Source organism: Carcharhinus amblyrhynchos, chromosome 18, assembly GCF_965287045.1.
Source record: "Carcharhinus amblyrhynchos chromosome 18, sCarAmb.v2.hapA, whole genome shotgun sequence".
NCBI classification, from domain to species: domain Eukaryota; kingdom Metazoa; phylum Chordata; class Chondrichthyes; order Carcharhiniformes; family Carcharhinidae; genus Carcharhinus; species Carcharhinus amblyrhynchos.
The window spans coordinates 25219888-25238369 of NC_137341.1; the positions used below are offsets into that span (position 1 = coordinate 25219888).

At 43.3% G+C, this 18482-nt stretch overlaps 1 protein-coding gene across 2 annotated transcripts in view; it reads left to right on the forward strand.

Moving 5' to 3' along the window:
* The first annotated feature begins 602 nt into the window (after positions 1 to 602).
* The window catches only part of kdm8 (lysine (K)-specific demethylase 8), a 34987-nt gene continuing 17107 nt past the window's right edge, over positions 603 to 18482 (forward strand). For both annotated transcript variants that reach the window (XM_080206590.1, XM_080206591.1), the window contains exon 1: positions 603 to 693. The gene's annotated coding sequence lies outside the window, so the exon portion shown is untranslated. The remainder of the gene's footprint in view (positions 694 to 18482) is intronic.

Genomic DNA, 18482 nt, shown 5'->3' on the forward strand with positions numbered 1-18482 from the left:
GTTTTAAAATAGAAAGATAAAACAAATATGCTTGTAATCTTCTGAAAAATTTGCATTTATATATCTTCCATGATCTCAGCACTTTGCAGCCAATTAAGTATGAGGCATGATGAATTGTAGGTTAAAGACAAGAGGAAGCTAGTACTGAACTGCACCGTTCAGTTGAAAAGAGAAGGTAGTGTTTGGCTAGAAATTCCTAGACATTTAATTGGCAAAGAACAGCCCAGCACAGTATCTCATTTCCTGTGCTAACATTTCCTTCCGTTGTGTTTAATAGAAGCTTTCTGACAGAGCCCCCTCTGCTGGCTCTGCTCAGCAGTAAAAAGTCTGACAACACCAGGTTTAAGTCCAACCGTGTTGTCAGACTTTTTACTGTGTTTACCCCAGTCCAACGCCAGCATATCCACACCATGTCTACTCAGCAGCCCTTTCCTTTGCACGATCCGGGCCAACCGCTCAAGGACATACTGCTTGAATGCCAAGTGTAACGAACGCGCACGCGCAGCCAGGGGAGGCGGCCGGCCCTGTGATGCCATGCCGCAGCGTGCGTCAGCGCCTTCTGCGTGCCGCGTGAACGGGAGGTGTGCACAGCGATTGATGATGTCATCAGAAACTGTGTTCAATTAGCAACGCGGGTGGGAGAGGGAGAACCGCAGAAAGTGAAGAGTAAAATGGCGTCGGTGGTGTAGGCAGGTAAAGGGGGAAGACAAGTAATTAATGTGCTCATCTTGAGTTATTTTTCAATAACTCTGCGAAATGTGGGCAGTTAATATTTCATATTTCAACGTTGGTTGTTTTGTGGTTCCCAGAAAATAATCACTTTTAGACTCATGCTACAGCTTTATCAAATGCATTTCTCAGATCACGCGATGTACTGAGGACTGATCGTTACTTTAGTACACAGTTGTGTGATATGGCACTCTTGTATACATTTCCAAGAATTTATAAATCTTATTTGAATAATGCAACACATAGAGTTTGATAGCTATGATGTGATGAAGCATAATGTCAGAAAAACATTGTTGAATTCTAATTTATCCCCTCCATGTTTTGTTTTCTCCTTGTGCCCATAAGGTTTCCAACTGGTTGGTTGTAATCCTGGATTTTCATTGCATCACTTCCTGCCCAACAGGTCCATCCTCACAGTGCCCTGTGTTACATTGATTTCTATATTCTTGTGGTTCCTTAAACCATGCTGCTGCCATTGGTCACTTGTAAATCCAAATAACGCTTTCCCCTTCCCTACCATTGGTCACCTGACATCTGTCCTCATGGTGTGGTGCCCCCCCGACACTCTTACCATTGGTGACTTGATATAGAATGATTATAGCGCAGGATGTCATTCGGTTGGGGCAGTACAATGGTTAGCACTGCTACCTCACGGCACCAAGGATGCGGGTTCAATTCCAGCTTTGGGTGGAGTTGGCACATTCTCCCTGTGTCTTCGTGGGGGTCCTCTGGTTTCCTCCCACACTCCAAAGATGTGCATGTTAGTTGGATTGGTCGTGCTAAATTGCCCCTTAATGTCAGGGAGATTAGCAGGGTAAAAGCATGGGGTTATGGGGATGGGATATCATTGGGATTGTTAGTGGTGTAGGCTCGATGGGCTGAATGGTCTCCTTCAGCACTCTAGGGACTCTTCTTTCTGTGCTAGTTCTCAGCAACTCACCTAGTCTCACTTGGAGACAAAGAGGTTTATGGGATGGAAACAGGCCCGTTGGCCCAACTTGTCCATGCTGCCTACTTTTTAACCACTAAGCTAGTCCCATTTGCCCACATTTGGCCCCTATCCCTCTGTACCCATCTTACTCATGTAACTGTCTAAATGCTTTTTAAAAAAACAGAATTGTATCAGGCTCTGCTAGTGCCTCTGGCAGCTTGTTCCAGACACTTGTCCACCCTCTGAGTGAAACAGTTGCCCCTGTGGACACTTTTGTATCTCTCTTCTCTCACCTAAGCCCTCTAATTTTAGACTCTCCTACCTTTTGGGAAATTATGTTGACTATCTACTTATCAATAGCCGTCTATAAGATCACCTCTAAGCCTCCAATGCTCCAGGGAAAAACCCTTATCCTGCTATTTTCTCTTAACCATGCACGTTCTTTTTGTTGAAGTAATTATCCAACTCCCTTTCAAAAACTTGGTTGACTCTTTCTCCATGGCATGCTCAGGAAGGCATTTCAGATCCTAGCTACTTTCTGCACAAAAATGTTTTTTTCTCATGTCATTTTGCTTCTTTTGCTGAACATCAGTCGGTTTCCTCTGGTTCTTGACACTCCCATACTTTGTCCAGACCTCTGTCAAATTTTATCTTAACCTTTTCTCTGAGGAAAACAGTCTCATCATCTCAATCTGACCACAGAACTGCACATATGAATTAGGAACAAAAGTAGTCTATTTGATCATGACTGATCTGATTGTGACCTCAATGCCACTACCCTGCCTAAACATGATACTTTTTTGATAAGAACATAAAAACTAGGAGCGGAGTTGGCCATTTGGCCCCTCGAGCCTGCTCAGCCATTCAATAAGATCATGGCTGATCTTTTTGTGGACTCGACTCCAATTACCTGCTCACTCACCATAGCCATTAATTCCTTTACTGATCAAAGGTCTATCTATTCTTGTCTTAAAAACATTCAGTGAGGTAGCCTCAACTGCTTCATTGGGCAGGGAATTCCACAGATTCACAACCCTTTGTGTGAAGAAGTTCATCCTCAATTCAGTCCTAAATCTGCTCCCCCTTATTTTGAGTCCATGCCCCCTAGTTCTAGTTTCACCTGCCAGTGGAAACAACTTCCCTGCTTCTACCTTACCTATTCACCTCATTATCTTTTATATGGTTTTTTTATAAGATCTCCCCTCATTCTTCTGAATTCCAATGAGTATAGCCCCTGTCTACTCAGTGTCTCCTCATAAGCCAACCCTCTCAACTCCGGAATCAATCTAGTGAATCTCCTCTGCAACTCCTCCAGTGCCAATATATCCTTTCTCAAGGAAACCAAAACTGTACACAGTATTCCAGATGTGGCCTCACCAGCACCTTATACGGATGCAACATAACCTCGCAGTTTTTAAACTCCATCCTTCTAGCAAAGAAGGACAAAATTCTATTTGCCTTCCTAATTACCTGCTGCACCCTCAAAACAACTCTTTGTGATTCTTGCACAAGGACATCCAGATCCCTCTGTACAACAGCATGTTGCAATTTTTTACCATTTAAATAATAGTCCATTTTGCTGTTATTCCTACCAAAATGGATGACCTCACATTTACCAACATTGTACTCCATCTGCCAGACCCTCGCCCACTCACTAAGGCTATCTATATCCCTTTGCAGACTTCCAAGATCCTCTGCATACTTCACTCTGCCACTCATCTTTTGTGTCGTATGTGAATTTTGACACACTACACTTGGTCCCTGACTCCAAATCATCTATGTAAATCATAAACAATTGCGGTCCCAACATTGATCCCTGAGGTACACCACTAATCACTGATTGCCAACCAGAAAAAGAACCATTTAGTCCCACTCTTTGTTTTCTGTTAGTTAACTAATCCTCTATGCATGCTAATACATTACCCGTAACACTGTGCACCTTTATCTTATGTAGCAGTCTTTGGGGCACGTTGTCAAATGCCTTCTGGAAATCCAGATACACCACATCCACAGGTTCCCCATTGTCCACTGTGCATGTAATGTTCTCAAAGAATTCCACCACATTAGTCAAACATGACCTGCTCTTCATGAACCCATGCTGTGTCTTACCAATGGGACAATGTATATCCAGATGTCTCGTTATTTCTTCCTTGATGATAGATTCAAGCATTTTCTGTACTATAGAAGTTAAGCTAACTGACATAAAGTTACCTGGCTTTTTTAAACAGTGGCATCACATTTGCTGTTTTCCAATCTGCGGGATCCACCCCAGAGTCCAGTGAATTTTGGTAAATTACTATTAGTGCATTTGCTATTTTCCCCTGACATCTCTTTTAACACCCTGGGATGCATTCCATCAGGGCCAGGAGACTTGTTCACCTTTAGCCCCATTAGCTTGCCCAACACTACCTCTTTCGTGATAATAGTTTTTAGGACCTCACCTGCCATTGCCTTCCTGTCATCGAGTTTTGGCATGCTATTTGTGTCTTCCACTGTGAAGACTGACACAAAATACCTTTACAATGCCTCAGCCATTTTCTCATTTTCAGTGTAGGAGTGGGGCAGTACAGTTCTTGAAGATAGGACACCATGCTATGTTGGGCGGAAGCATCCATCTCCACGAAGTCCTGTCAGAATATTTTGTTTCATTAAGATCACCTTGGTGCTAAGCCTGCCCTCGCCATTCAGGGACTTGGCGCTAAGCCTGTCCACAAAAAAACCAGGTGGTAAAAGGAAGGCGAAATGTATTCTAGATTAGGGGATTAAAAAAGTCAAGTTGAGTGGAATAAAGATCTTCGTAGTATCAACAGAATCAAGAAAAGTACCAAAGGATAGAGTGATTGTCAGAGAGAAAATTTTATTAGTTAGGGTGGTGGTGGGGGATGGGAGGGGAATAAACATATTGTACATGGGTGGGAGGTAGAAGTTCCACACTAAGTCAAATTATGTGATTAAAAAGCCTAACAACAGGTGGGCATAGTGGGTCAATTACAGTATGAATTCTGTATAGGAATGCAAGTGTCAGAAGAAATAAAATATTTGAATAAGAATACTATTCAGCTTAAAAGATGTGATTGTTAATGACTATTTTATATTTATGGTTCCTAGTTTTGGGTCTAGAAGCATCTTCTCTACAGCCATCTTATCAAACAAACCCTGTCATAATCCTAGACACTGTCAGGATATCCCTTAAGCTTTTTTTCTGGAGAAAACAAATCCAACATCTTCAATCTTTCCAAATGGGTATGAACCATTCAGTTCTGGGTTGCTAATTTGTTTGGAGATAGAAGAGAGAGAATAGAGATGAAGAGAACATACATTAATTGATGTGTGTGCCCAGCTTTGTCCCTCCCTAGGATCTATATTGCAACCTCAGCTTTTTACCATATATGTATATATATTGACGACATGGATGAAGGATTAGTAGAATAAATCCAAATTTGCAAATAATACTAAACTGGAAGGGACACTAAACTGAGAGTGACAGTAACCAGTGTTGCGGCCTGAATAGTTAATTTTAATGCCTCTAAACCACAGGGTAGAAAAGTATAACCCAGAATTCAAGCTCCTGATTGCTTTGCAGTGACCCTGACTGGAAAATACTATGTGGGAACCCTGCAAAGATGAGAGCTCAGCTGTGATGCTCTCTGTTGACTAACCCTCTGCCACTTTCTGTCGTCACACACAGTGATTTGGGTCAGTACCACTCAGGAATTTGTATGCCAGTTAGGGTCTGCCCTGGTGAGAAGAAAGGGAAAATTTGACAAAGAAACTATTTCTGTTGAAATGGTGTAGTGGATGACTGGCACTGAGCTCTGGTCTATAGTATAAGATTGCCAGGAACATTTAAACTTCAGATTATACCATGTTCCTTAATTCATCTCTATCTCTCTATCGAATGTAAGATTCCTTTATCACAGTTTTCAAAAGTACAGATAGGCAGCAGTTTTAAAAAATGTTATCACTTCTAAACTATGTCCAGAAACTCCTTTATGCATGAGCTAATTGGATTTGCTGTGCCTAATTGTGACAGCTGGTTAATATTCACCAAACAGCCAGAAACAGCCGCCCAGGGACGAATTAGCTGCAAATGAAATATAAACAAACAGATGCTGTCACTTAAAAAATCAATTCATCTCAGAAAAACGAGTACTTAAATCTTATTTCCAGATTCTTTCAACATGCACGTTTGCTGCAGCTCTTAATAAGATTAAAAAAAATGACAATGCACTTTTAAAATCTGTGCTGATTTATTTAAAGTGGAATTTGAAAATTATCGCATGGAAAGAGTCAGCAAATAGGGTTTTGCTATTTTATATCCCACACTTTATTAATTTATGAACATTATGTTTCTGGAAAGAGAATCTTAACGGAATGGAAAGTGGTTTATAGGTTCTGGCAGTTTCTGCATTTCAGAGGACAGGGAGATGGGAGGCCTTAAAGGAGGAGATAGTGAGATTACAGGGCAGATATGTTCCCGTAAAGGGTGGGACCAGAGAACACTGGGTGTCAAGGGATGTAAAGGGCAGGATTTACAAAAAAGAGAAGCTTTTTGCCAATACCAAGCGCTCAATATCATAGAGTCCCTAAAGGACTACGAGATATGTGTGTTGCAGAGGTGGGTAGGTGGGTGTGGTGGGGGGGGGAGGTGCTGGTAGGGAACTTAAGGAGGAAGTTGGGAAAACTAAGAGATTGCATGAAAAATCTTTGATGGGTAAAATAAAGGAAATGCAAGTGTTTTTTAAATACATAAAGAGCAAAAATTGTGTGGACCTGGAAGAAGTGAGTACAGTCCTCCATGAATACTTCTGCGTCGGTCGTCACAGTGAAAGAGTTTGACACAGGTGTAGACATCAGGGTGGAGGGCTGTGAAATGTTACAGGAAATTAACATTGAGAAGAGGTACTAGCAAGTTTAGCTGCCTTTAAAAGTGGATAAATTCTCAGACCTGGATGAGATGTATCCCACTCTGCTGAGGGAAGCAAGGAAAAAGATATTGGGGTACTGGCAATAATTTCCAAGTCCTCTCTGACCATAGATGAGTTGCAAGCGGACTGAATGATTGATAACATTGCCCCATTATTAAGAAAGGGAGGTAGAGATAGACCAGGAAATTATAGTCCAGTCAGTCTAATCTTGCTGGTGGCAAAATTACAAGAAATAATTCTGAAGGACATTATATATCTGTACTTGGGCAGACATGGATTAATCAGGGACAGTCAGCATGGATTTGTTAATGGCGAATTGTGTTTGACAAATATAGTGAAATTTTTTGAGGAAGTAACCAAGTGTTGATGAGGGTAATACATTTGATTTGGTCTACATGGACTTTAGCAATGCTTTTGATAAGGTTCCTTATGGTAATCTGGTCAAGAAAGTAAGCGCCCTTGAGCTCCAAGGGCAAAGTGGTACATGGGATCCAAAATTGGCTGAGAAGTAGGAGGGTGATGGTAGAGGGATGTTTCTGTGACTGGAAGTCTATTTCCAGTGGATTCTGTAGGACTTGGTGCTGGGAACTTTGTCAGTTGTGGTGTACATTCATGATTTGAACTACATGTAAGAGGTATGATGAAGATGTTCGCAGATTGGTATGGTGGTAAATAGTGAGGAGGATTGGTGTAGACTGCAAGGAGATATCAATGGACTGGTCAAGTGGTCAGATCTGTGGCAAATGGAATTCAACCTGGAAAAGTGTGAGGTAATGCAGTTGGGGAGGGCTAATAAGGCAAAATATCACACTGTGAATGGTAGGATCCTGGAAAGAACTGAAGATCAGAGGGACTTTGGAGTCCATATCCACAGATACCTGAAAGTGTTAAGACAAGTAGGTAAGGTGGTTAAGAAGCCATTTGGGATACTTGACTTTATTAGCTGAGACATTGAATACAAAAGCAGGGAGGTCATGCTGGAACTGTATAAAACATTGGTTAGGCCACAAGTGGGAGTACTGCATGCAGTCACGACATTATAGGAAAGATGTGATTGTGCTGGAGAAGGTGCGTAAGAGTTTTAATGGGCTGGAGGATCTGATCTGTGAGGAAAGATTGAATAGGTTGGGGCTGTTTTCCTTGGAGCAACTAAGACATACAGATTAGAAGTGTATAAGATAATGGGGGTATAGATACAGTGGACAGAAAGACACTTTTCCATTAGTAGAAGGGTAAATAACCAGGGAGCATAGATTTAAGGTAAGAGGTAGAAGGCTAAGTGTGGAGTTGAGGAGTAACTTTTTCATTCAGAGGGTGGTGAGAGTGCAGAGTTCACTGCCTGAAGGGGTGATTGAGCCAGAAACCCACGTAACATTTAAGAAATATTTAAGTATTTGCTTGTGCTGTCAAAACTTCGGGGGCTGTGGGTCAAGCACTGGAAAATGGGATTCGTCCAGTCAGACCTTTGTTGACTGGTGTGGACCCGTTAGGCCAAATGGCCTTCTGTGCTGTAAGTTCTATGAATCTACATGCCTGAGATACAGCCCTTCAGACAAGTCATTGAAACTGAAGCCTTACTTGATGGCCCTTAAAGATCCTATGTCACTGATTCATGAACAGCTTTTTTCCTGCTGCTGTTAGACTTTTGAATGGACCTACCTGGTATTAAATTGATCTTTCTCTATGCCCTAGCTATGACTGTAACACTACATTCTGCATTCCTTCCTTTTCAATGTATGGTATGCTTTGTTTCTATAACTTGCAAGAAACAATACTTTTCACTGTATACTAACGCATATGATAACAAAAAAATCGAATCAAAAACTAATTCCCTCCGTCACTGGTTCATTAATGTCCTTAAGGAAGGAAATCTTTTGACAATACCCAGCCTGACCCAAATATTACTCCAGCCCACACCAAATGATTGGTTCTAGATTGTGTGCTCAAATTCTAAAGTGAGTTTTGAGACTGATCTGCATCAGTGTGAGTACTCGCAACTGGGCCATACATTATACATGTCTACTCTTATGCCCACATGTCTGTCCTTGGCATGTTGCAGTGTTCTAGTGTAGTCCCACACAGACTGGAGGAATGGCACCTTGTCTCCCAATTAGGCATTTTACAGCTTTCTGGACTGAACATTGAGCTCAACAACTTCAGAGCATGAACCCTCCCTTCTACTCCATCCCTATTTATCTTAAAGGCAAAATACCATGGATGCTGGAATCTGAAACAAAAACAGAAAATGCTGGAGAAGCTCAGCAGGCCTGACAGTATCTGTGAAGAGAGAATAGAGCCAATGTTTCGAGTCTGGATGACCCTTTGTCCATCCAGACTTAATGTTGGCTCTATTCTCTCTCCACAGCTGCTGAGATTTTCTATTTTTGTTTCTGATTCCATCCTCTGCAGTAATTTGCTTTTACCATACCTTACTGACTTGAATCAAATTTTGACTCGTGAAAGACAAATTACCTTGCATAAAATTACTTGGTATGCCTTTTAGAAAGAACCTTTCCTTTCAAAATGAAGCCATTGTGGAATCTGTGATTGCCCCATAGTTCCTGATGCTCAGAGCATTCTGTCTTTGGATAGTGCCATTTCAAACTGTAATTATTGAGCTTAATCACAAGGAGATTCTGGAAAGTAGGCTATTTGTTGCTGACAGTCTTACCTTCATTCCACTGGGACAACGTAGAGTTGATTTTATAAATCTAATTAATCAGAAACAGGAGTTTTAAAGAAGAGTGAAACTAAGACATGCAGATTAGAAGGTTGAATGTTTAGTCCTTAATCTATGCTTGGTTACCTGATCTTAACTGTTTGGCACTGCAGAGGAAGGTTGGGGCATTTGACTTCAGTGTTTGTGGGCTTACAAGGAGATCATCAGCTAGGAGTCCCACACTCTGGTGCTGAGTAATCTCTTGGATAGTTATTGGATGAAATTAGGACTCATACAGTTCTGAGACTATGGAACATTTATTTATTTATTAGTCATGCTACTTGATAGCACAGTTGAGGAATGACACCTTCCATTTCTTTTCTGGTGATTAAGGGTAAACTCAAGAGTTAGATTTGGCCTGCTTTTTCTGGACAGGACACATCTGGACAATTTTTCATTTTGTCAAGTAAATGCCAAAGTTGCGATGACTGGAACTGCTTGGCTGGGGCCCAGCTGGCTCTGGAACACAAGTATTCAACGCTAGCCTGATGTTGTTGGAGCCTATAGTTTTTGCTATATCCAGTGTATTTGCTGTTTCTTCCCGTCAGTTCAAATTGGCTAAAGGCTAACATCTGTGGAGCTGAGGAGGACGCCGAGATGAATCATTCACTTGGCACTGCTGGCTTGAAATGGGTTGTAAACCTTTTGCTGTTGTGTTTTGGACTTACCAGCTGAATTCACCCATTATTGAAGAGAGGGATGTTCAAAGAACATCCACCTCCCCTTATTTGTTTAATTGTCAACTGGATCTGCAGGACTGCAGAGCATTGATCTGATCTGTTAGTTGTGGGGTCACTTTGCTCTGTCCAATCTTGCTGCTTCCACTGTTTAATATGCATGCAGTCCTGTGTTGTCGCTTCACCAAGTTTACACCTTATTTTTAAGTATACCTGGTGGTACTATTGGCATGCTCTTCTACACTTATTGAGGCAGGATTAGTCCTTGAGCTTAATGGTAATGGTGTATTGAGGGATGTGCTGAGCCATCAGTTAACAGATTGTGGTGGATTACAGTTCTGCTACTCATGGCTCGTGAATACCCAGTTTTGAGCTGAACATAATAGGTGTAGACTATTATTCAATATGATCATGCCTGGTCTATCCCGACTCAACTTTTCAATCCATTCCTCAAAAGTCCCAGAATTTTCCTGAGGACCAACATCTGTCTGTTTCAGCCTTAAATATACCCAACAATGGAACATCCATAACAATCTGCTTTAGACAATCCCTAAGATTCACAATCCCCTGGGTGAAGAAATTTCTCCTCTTATCAGTCCTAAATGACCAACCCCGTATCCCAAGACTTTATCCCTGAGTCTTAGGCTCTCCAGCCAGGGGAAATAGCCTCTCAACATCTATCCAGTCAGTCCTGTTAAAATTTACTGGGCAGAACTTTCCCATCCTGCCCACCACGGGAATCGTGGTGGGCAGGGGAGAGGACCATGTAAAGATCTGCTGACCTCACTCGGGATTTTCTGGTCCTGGGGTGGGAATGGCAGGAAAAGCCTGCTCAATATGTTTCCATGAGATCACCTCTCAGTCTCTTAAACTCAAGAGTATAGGCCTTTCATTATAGGACAACCTTTCTCTCCTAGAAACAAATCAGTGATCCTTTGCTGTATTGCATCCAATGCAAGTATATCCTTCCTTAGATGTGAAGACCAAAACTCTTAACAGTACAGCAGATGTGGTCTCACAAAAGCCCAATACAAGTATAGCAAGACTTCCTCATTATTATACTCCATTCCTCTTGCAATAAAAGTCAACGTGCCTTTTCTGTTGTTTGCCTCGCCTGCATGTTAACTTTCTGTGTTTGTTGTATGGGTGCACAGAAGTCTTTCTGAATATCAATATTCAGGCATTTTATGCCCTTTAAAAAATATTTTGTTGTTATTTCAGTTCTGAATCAATCTACTAAGCATGCTGGTAGTGCAATACAACATGACAGAGGATGTCCACAGTGTGAAGATGGCAGTTTGTCTCCATATAGATTGTGTGGTGGACACCTTTTAAAAAAAAGTTCACGGGTAAATGCATCTGAGGTGGATAGATTAGTGAGGACAAGGTCAAGTAATACCATATTTCTTTCCCTAAGGGTTAAATAAGTTTTTTTTTGAGACAGTCTGGGATTTCATGGTCAAATGGCTGAGACCAATTTTTTATGCTGGAGTTATCTAAATTGAATTTAAGCTCCTTAGCTGCTGTGAACTCATGTCGCTGGATGATGTGTCAAGGTCTTTGTATTAGTCCAGAGGATGGATCCCCTGTCCTGCATAGTTTGAGCTGTGCAGACCAGAAATCATAGAATCATAGAACCCTTCAGTTCAAAAAGAGGCCCTTTGGCCCATTGAGTCTGCACTGACCACAATCCCACCCAGGCCCTACCCCCAAACCCCTACATATTTTACTCGCTAATTCAAGTGCACAGAAGGGTGTGTTGTCTGCCTGGTCCTCGGGTACGGGATGTCGCAGCTGGGCTGCAGAGGAACCTGGAGTGGGAGGGTGAGAATCCGGTCGTTGTGGTACATGTGGGTGCCGGCGACGTAAGCAAAATGCGGACTGAGGATCTGGGGAGGGAGTATGAAAAGCTGGGAATGGAATTAAAAAGTAGAACCGACAAGGTGGTTATCTCTGGGCTACTGCCTGAACCGAGTGCAGACGGGCAGAGGGTTGACAGGATTAAGGAAGTGAATGGGTGGCTCAGGGATTGGTGTAGGAGGAATGGGTTTGAATTTATGGGGCATTGGCACCAGTATTGGGGTAGGTGGGACCTGTTCGGGCAGGATGGGGTTGGTCTGAACCGTGCTAGGACCAGGGTGCTGGCGCATCGAGTAAAGAGGACTGTAGACAGGGCTTTAAACTAATTGGGGGGGGGAGGGTGCGAGGGTAGGTGATGTTACGAGGTCTAAAGTTAAGGAGAGGGTACAGGTAAGGGAAGAGGCCGAGGATGTCCCAATAATAGAGGGAGTAGGGGGCGTGAGTATGGTTGGTGGCGTTACGGCAAATAGGGTCCAGGTGAAGGCTGGGATGAAAGCGCTTTATCTGAATGCACGAAGCATTCGGAATAAAGTGGATGAGCTGGTGGCGCAGATCGACACAAATGGATACGATCTGGTGGCCATTACAGAGACGTGGCTGCAGGGTGACAGGGACTGGGAGCTGAATGTACAGGGCTATCAAGTGTTTAGGAAGGATAGGCAGGAGGGAAAAGGGGGGGCGTAGCTCTGCTGATTAAGGATAGCATCAGGGTGGTAGCAAGGGATGATATAGGAACCAAAGAGCAGAAAGTGGAATCGTTGTGGGTGGAGATTAGGAACAGCAAAGGGAGGAAGACGCTGGTGGGTGTCATCTATAGGCCCCCAAATAATGATCTGGAGGTGGGCGGGCTGTTAACACGCAAATAAGTGCGGCGTGCAGGAATGGAACAGCGATAATTATGGGGGATTTCAATCTACATATTGATTGGTCGACCCATGTTGGACGCGGTGGGCTCGAGGAGAAGTTCTTGGAATGCTGCCGGGATAGTTTCCTCGAACAGTGTGTGTTGGAGCCGACGAGGGAGCGAGCTATCTTGGATCTGGTGCTATGTAATGAGGTGGGTAGAATTAGGGACCTTGCGGTGAAGGATCCTCTTGGGAAGAGTGATCATTGTATGGTGGAGTTTCTGGTGCAGATGGAGGAGGAGAAAGTGGGTTCCCGGACACGCGTACTTTGTTTGAATAGAGGGGAGTACGGTAGGATGAGAGAAGAATTGGCGAATGTGGACTGGGGGAGCGCGTTGGAGGGAGGGTCTGCTGAGGAGCAGTGGAGGATCTTTAAGGAGATCTTTCTTGGTGCTCAGCGGAAATTTATTCCGATGGTCAAAAAGGACCGTAGGAGGAGAGGTAATAAGCCGTGGATAACGAAGGAGGTGAAGGAAAGTGTTAAATTAAAAGCGGAGGAATTTAGAGTAGCTAAGAGTAGTGGGCGAGAAGAGGATTGGGAGAAGTTTAAATGTCAACAAAGATTGACAAAGAAGTTGATAAAGAAGGGTATCTTCACGGAGGAGGACGTGAATAATTTGCCGGGTGTTAGCGATGGAAAGGTGGTAGGACTGGAGGGTCTTAATGACATTACTGTTACTAGAGAGGCGGTGCTCGACAGACTGGAGGGGCTGATTGTGGACAAGTCCCCAGGACTGGATGGAATGCATCCGAGGGTTCTGAAAGAAATGGCGGAGGTGATAGTGGATGCCTTGCTGGTTATTTTCCAGACGTCGCTGGATTCCGGGGAAGTGCCGGATGATTGGAAAACGGCTAATGTTACGCCGTTGTTTAAGAAGGGTGCCAGGCAAAAGGCGGGGAATTATAGGCCGGTTAGTTTAACGTCTGTGGTAGGTAAAATGTTAGAATCTGTCATTAAGGAGGAAATTGCGAGGCATCTTGAAGGGAATTGCTTGATAGAGTAGACGCAGCACGGTTTCATTAAAGGGAAGTCGTGTCTGACAAATTTACTGGAGTTCTATGAGGATGTGTCTAGGGCGGTGGATAGAGGAGAGCCGGTGGATGTGGTCTTTCTAGATTTTCAGAAGGCGTTTGACAAAGTACCTCACAAGAGGTTATTGCAGAAGGTCGAGGGACATGGAGTTGGGGGTAGGGTGTTAGCATGGATAGAGGATTGGTTGTCAAATAGGAGGCAGAGAGTGGGGGTCAACGGGTGCTATTCGGATTGGCGGATGGTGACTAGTGGAGTGCCCCAGGGGTCGGTGCTGGGGCCTCAGCTTTTTACCATTTATATAGATGATCTGGAGGAGGGAACCGAGTGTAGGGTGTCGAAATTTGCTGATGACACCAAGATAGGGGGAACGGCAAATTGTGCGGAGGGTGTGGAGAGTCTGCAGAAGGATCTAGATAGGCTGGGCGAATGGGCCAGGAACTGGCAAATGGAATTTAATGTTGGCAAGTGTGAGGTGGTCCACTTTGGTAGGAATAACGGTAGGAAGGATTATTACTTACGTGGCGAAAAACTGCAGCAGGCGACGGTGCAGAGGGACCTCGGGGTCCTTGTGCATGAGTCGCAAAAACCCAGCTTGCAGGTGCAGCAGATGGTCAGGAAGGCGAATGGGATGCTGGCCTTCATAGCGAGGGGGATTGAATATAAAAGTAGGGAGGTCTTGCTGCGGCTGTATAGGGCACTGGTGAGGCCGCAGCTGGAGTACTGTATGCAGTTTTGGGCGCCGCACCTGCGCAAAGATATTTTGGCCTTGGAGGGAGTGCAGAGGAGGTTTACTAGGCTGATACTGGAGTTGAGGGGGTTGAGCTATGAGGAGAGGTTGAATAAACTAGGCTTGTACTCGTTAGAGTTTAGAAGAATGAGGGGAGATCTCATTGAGACGTATAAGATGATGAATGGGATGGATAGGATAGAGGTGGAGAGACTCTTCCCGCTCAAAAAAGACAGTAGGACTAGGGGGCACAGCCTCAAGATAAAGGGGGGGCGGTTTAGAACAGAGTTGAGGAGGAACTTCTTCACTCAAAGGGTGGTGAATCTCTGGAATTCTCTGCCCGTTGAAGCGGTGGAGACTGCCTCGCTAAATATTTTTAAGACGCGGGTTGATGGGTTTTTGATAAGAGAGGGGATTAAGGGTTATGGGGAGAGGGTGGGAAAGTGGAACTGAGCCATGACAGATCAGCCATGATCTTATTGAATGGCGGGGCAGGCTCGAAGGGCTAGATGGCCTACTCCTGCTCCTATTTCTTATGTTCTTATGTAACCCGTACATCTTTGGACTGTGGGAGGAAACCGGAGCACCCGCAGGAAACTCTGAAATGCTATCCAGACTCTCATGTTTAAGAGGTCACTTGGGAAGCATAATAGTAGCAAGCACCCCTAGAATCAATCAGTTCCTTCACTAAATGCTAGCAGTGGGCATGGAAACAAAATAAGATCCTGGCTGGGCAAGTGCACTGCTATTTACCAGATAGTGATGGAATGGTTTTGTTTTTCACAGTGACTTAATACTGGCACTTTTGGCACAGTGACTCTAACAGCTCTGAGTGACAAAAGTGCCAGGGATTGAGAGAGGCGGGGTACAGTCCCAACTTCTGACCAATACACTGCGCTGCTCATCTAAGCTGCAGTACTTCTTTAAATATCTGTCTCTTTCTTGACATCCTGAATGTTTAATTTTAACAAAGTGTCATTTGATTAAACAGTTGCAAACTTGAGCATGTTGCAAGTTTCAGAATAAATGAAGCCCTCAGATGAAGAGAAGGTCAAATGTATTAGAATAAACCACGAGCATACGGATCAAAACATCTGTTTCTACTACATTGCAGTTGTAAGTGTTATGCAACGTAGATAAACAAATGTAGAGATTAACAATCCACTCATGAAAAGGAATAGATAAAAGAAGTTCCCAGTTCGATTAACAGGCCAGTTTTGTGTTATTTATTTGGTGAATTTTTGTGCCAGTTACATGCTAGTTCTTTAACAGCCGTATGTCAGCTGGAAACGTACAAGTTAGGTTCGCTGTGATACTAAGTAATTTTTGTTTTCACCAGCCCCACCTGCAGTCTTGAAAAAACACCTCCACAGGCAGCAGGTGAGAAGGCTTCATTCAGCTGTGGCTCAGTTAGTAGCACTCTTGCTGGTGAGTCAGGTGGTTGGTTTACGAGCATACCTATATAGGCTGACTCCAGTGCACAATGAAGGGAGAGTTGCACCATCAGACGCAGTCTTTCAATGCTTCAAAGAGTTGCTGAGGAGTTACCCCTTGTGTGCCAATATTTATCCCTCAACATCACAAAAACAGATTATCTGATCATTATTACACTGTTGTTTGTGAGAACTTGCTGCATGCAAATTGGCTGCTGTGTTTCCTTTATTGTAATAGTGACAAAAGCACTGCATTGGCAATAAATTACTTGAAACATCCTGAGATTGTGAAAGGCACTTTATAAATGTGAGTCTGTTCTTTTTCCATTTTCCACATTAGCTGTGTTTGTGTTCCCAGGGCGATTGCAGGGCTGTGCTGAGTTGCCAGCAGTTGTATTCTAAATTCAGGCACACTCAGCGATGAGTTGAGACAGACCCTAACTAACTTTCACACAGGCCTAATATAATTAAAAGACTACCTGCTGGTGCAGTGTCTACATGTGTGGGGCTGTGCAGAGACCTTGTTCCCTAGTTGCACGTTATTACCCTTGTAATCATTCCATTAACTTTTCAGAATCCAGTTTTATGATGTGTAGTTAGGTAATATGTTGCTTAATAGAGGGAATTTGCTGAATTGCTTCATGATCCTAATTGCTGTAAAGGGAACTGCTGCCTCCATTACTGCTGTGTCTGTGCTGTTATAGCCACAGAAAATGTGGGAGCAGATGTTACTGCAGGGTTCTATCTCTATATCACATTAAAAATGGGTAGGATCAGCCATCTCTCACCTCTCTAGCCTTGAATGCTTCTGTTGGTGAAATCAGAATTTCAAATGATGCCTTGCTCTTTTCTAAAGTGCATGAGCATTGCTGAGCACAAAAATCAAAGCTGATGCTCTAGTGCAATACTGAGGGAATGTTGCAATGTCAGTGATGTCTTTTGTATGTTTTTGTTTATTCGTAGGATGTGATCATCTCATTTGTTGTTTATCACTAATTGCCCTTGAGAAATTGGTGATAAGCTCCTTTCTTCAACCTCTGCAGTTCATATGTAGGTACACTCACAGTGCTGTTAGGGAGAGATTTCCAAGAGTTTGACCTAGTGACTGAAGGAAAGGTGATATAGTTCCAGGTCAGGATGCTGTATGTCTTGGCAGAATACTTGAGAATTGGTAGTGTTCCCATATGCCTGCTGCCCTTTATTTCTGGGTGGCGAGATCATCAGTTTGGAAGCTGCTTTCAATGGGGCTTTGGCGATTGCTATAGTGCAATTTATAAATAGTACACACTGCAATCAATGTGCACTGGTGTTATTTAAGATGATGGACTGGGGGGCACTGATCAAGTAGACTGCTTTGTCCTGGATAGAACTGAGCTTTGTGAGAGTTTTTGAAACTGAACTTATCCAGGCAAGTGGAGAGTATTCCACACCATTGCTGACTTGTGCTTGGTAGATCGTGGACAGACTTTGGGAATGAGTTACTTGCCACAGAATTCTCGGCTCCTGATCTCTTATAGTCCCAGTATTTATATGACTGGCCCACGTAAATTTCTGTCAAAAATGAGTAACAGAATGTTGATGTTGGGAAATTCAGTGATGTCAATGCTATTAAATGTTAAGGAGTGCTGATTTGATCCTCTCTGTTGGAGCTGATCATTGCCTGGCATTTGCATGCCACTAATGTTAATTATTGCTCATCACCCTGAGACTGAATGTTGTCCAGTTTTTACCCATGTGGGAGCAAACAGCCATGGCTTCTGAGGGGGTGCTGGAATGGTACTGGAGACTGCTGCTTAGTGAACATCCCATTTCTGACCTCATGTCAGAGAGAAAGTCATTGATGAAGTGCCTTGGAGCAATGTCCTGGAGCTGCAATAATTGGCTTCCAGTACCCATTACTATCTTCCTTTCTGCTAGATGTGACTCAGATCAGTGGCAGGTTTTTAACCTGATTCCAATTTTATTAAGGCTCCTTGATGTTGTACTTAGTTGCAGCCTTGATGTCAAACAAAGTCACTCACATCTCATCTCTGGAATTCAGGTTGTAACAGTGACTACCCTTCAAAAGTACCTAATTGGCTTTAAAGTGTTTTGGGACGTCCTGAGGTTCTAGAAAGTGCTATATAAATGCAAATCTTTCTGCTACTGTCCTACCTTCATTACAATACAAGAACTGAAAGATAGCAGTCATCATCAAGGGAAGCCCTTGCGTGCTTCATTTGTCCCTCAAACCCAGAGTATCTAATGCTACAACATCCCTAACATCAGCCTTCCCACCATTAGCTAATGGCATAGGCTGGGCAGTGAACATGGCATATCTCTGCTGTGTGACTCAGTTGTTTGCAAATTGGCACATCTATCAGCTGAAGGAGCTGCAACTTCAGCTTGCTAAAATTAATAGCTCTCCTTCTGAGCAGTATAAGTGGACAGAGGATGACACAGGCTCAGCTGCAAAAAAAACTCTTAAAATTTTTCTCTAAGTCATTTAGTATGTCGCATTGCAGGAGATAGTTTAAATACATGCCCTTCTAACAGGCTGG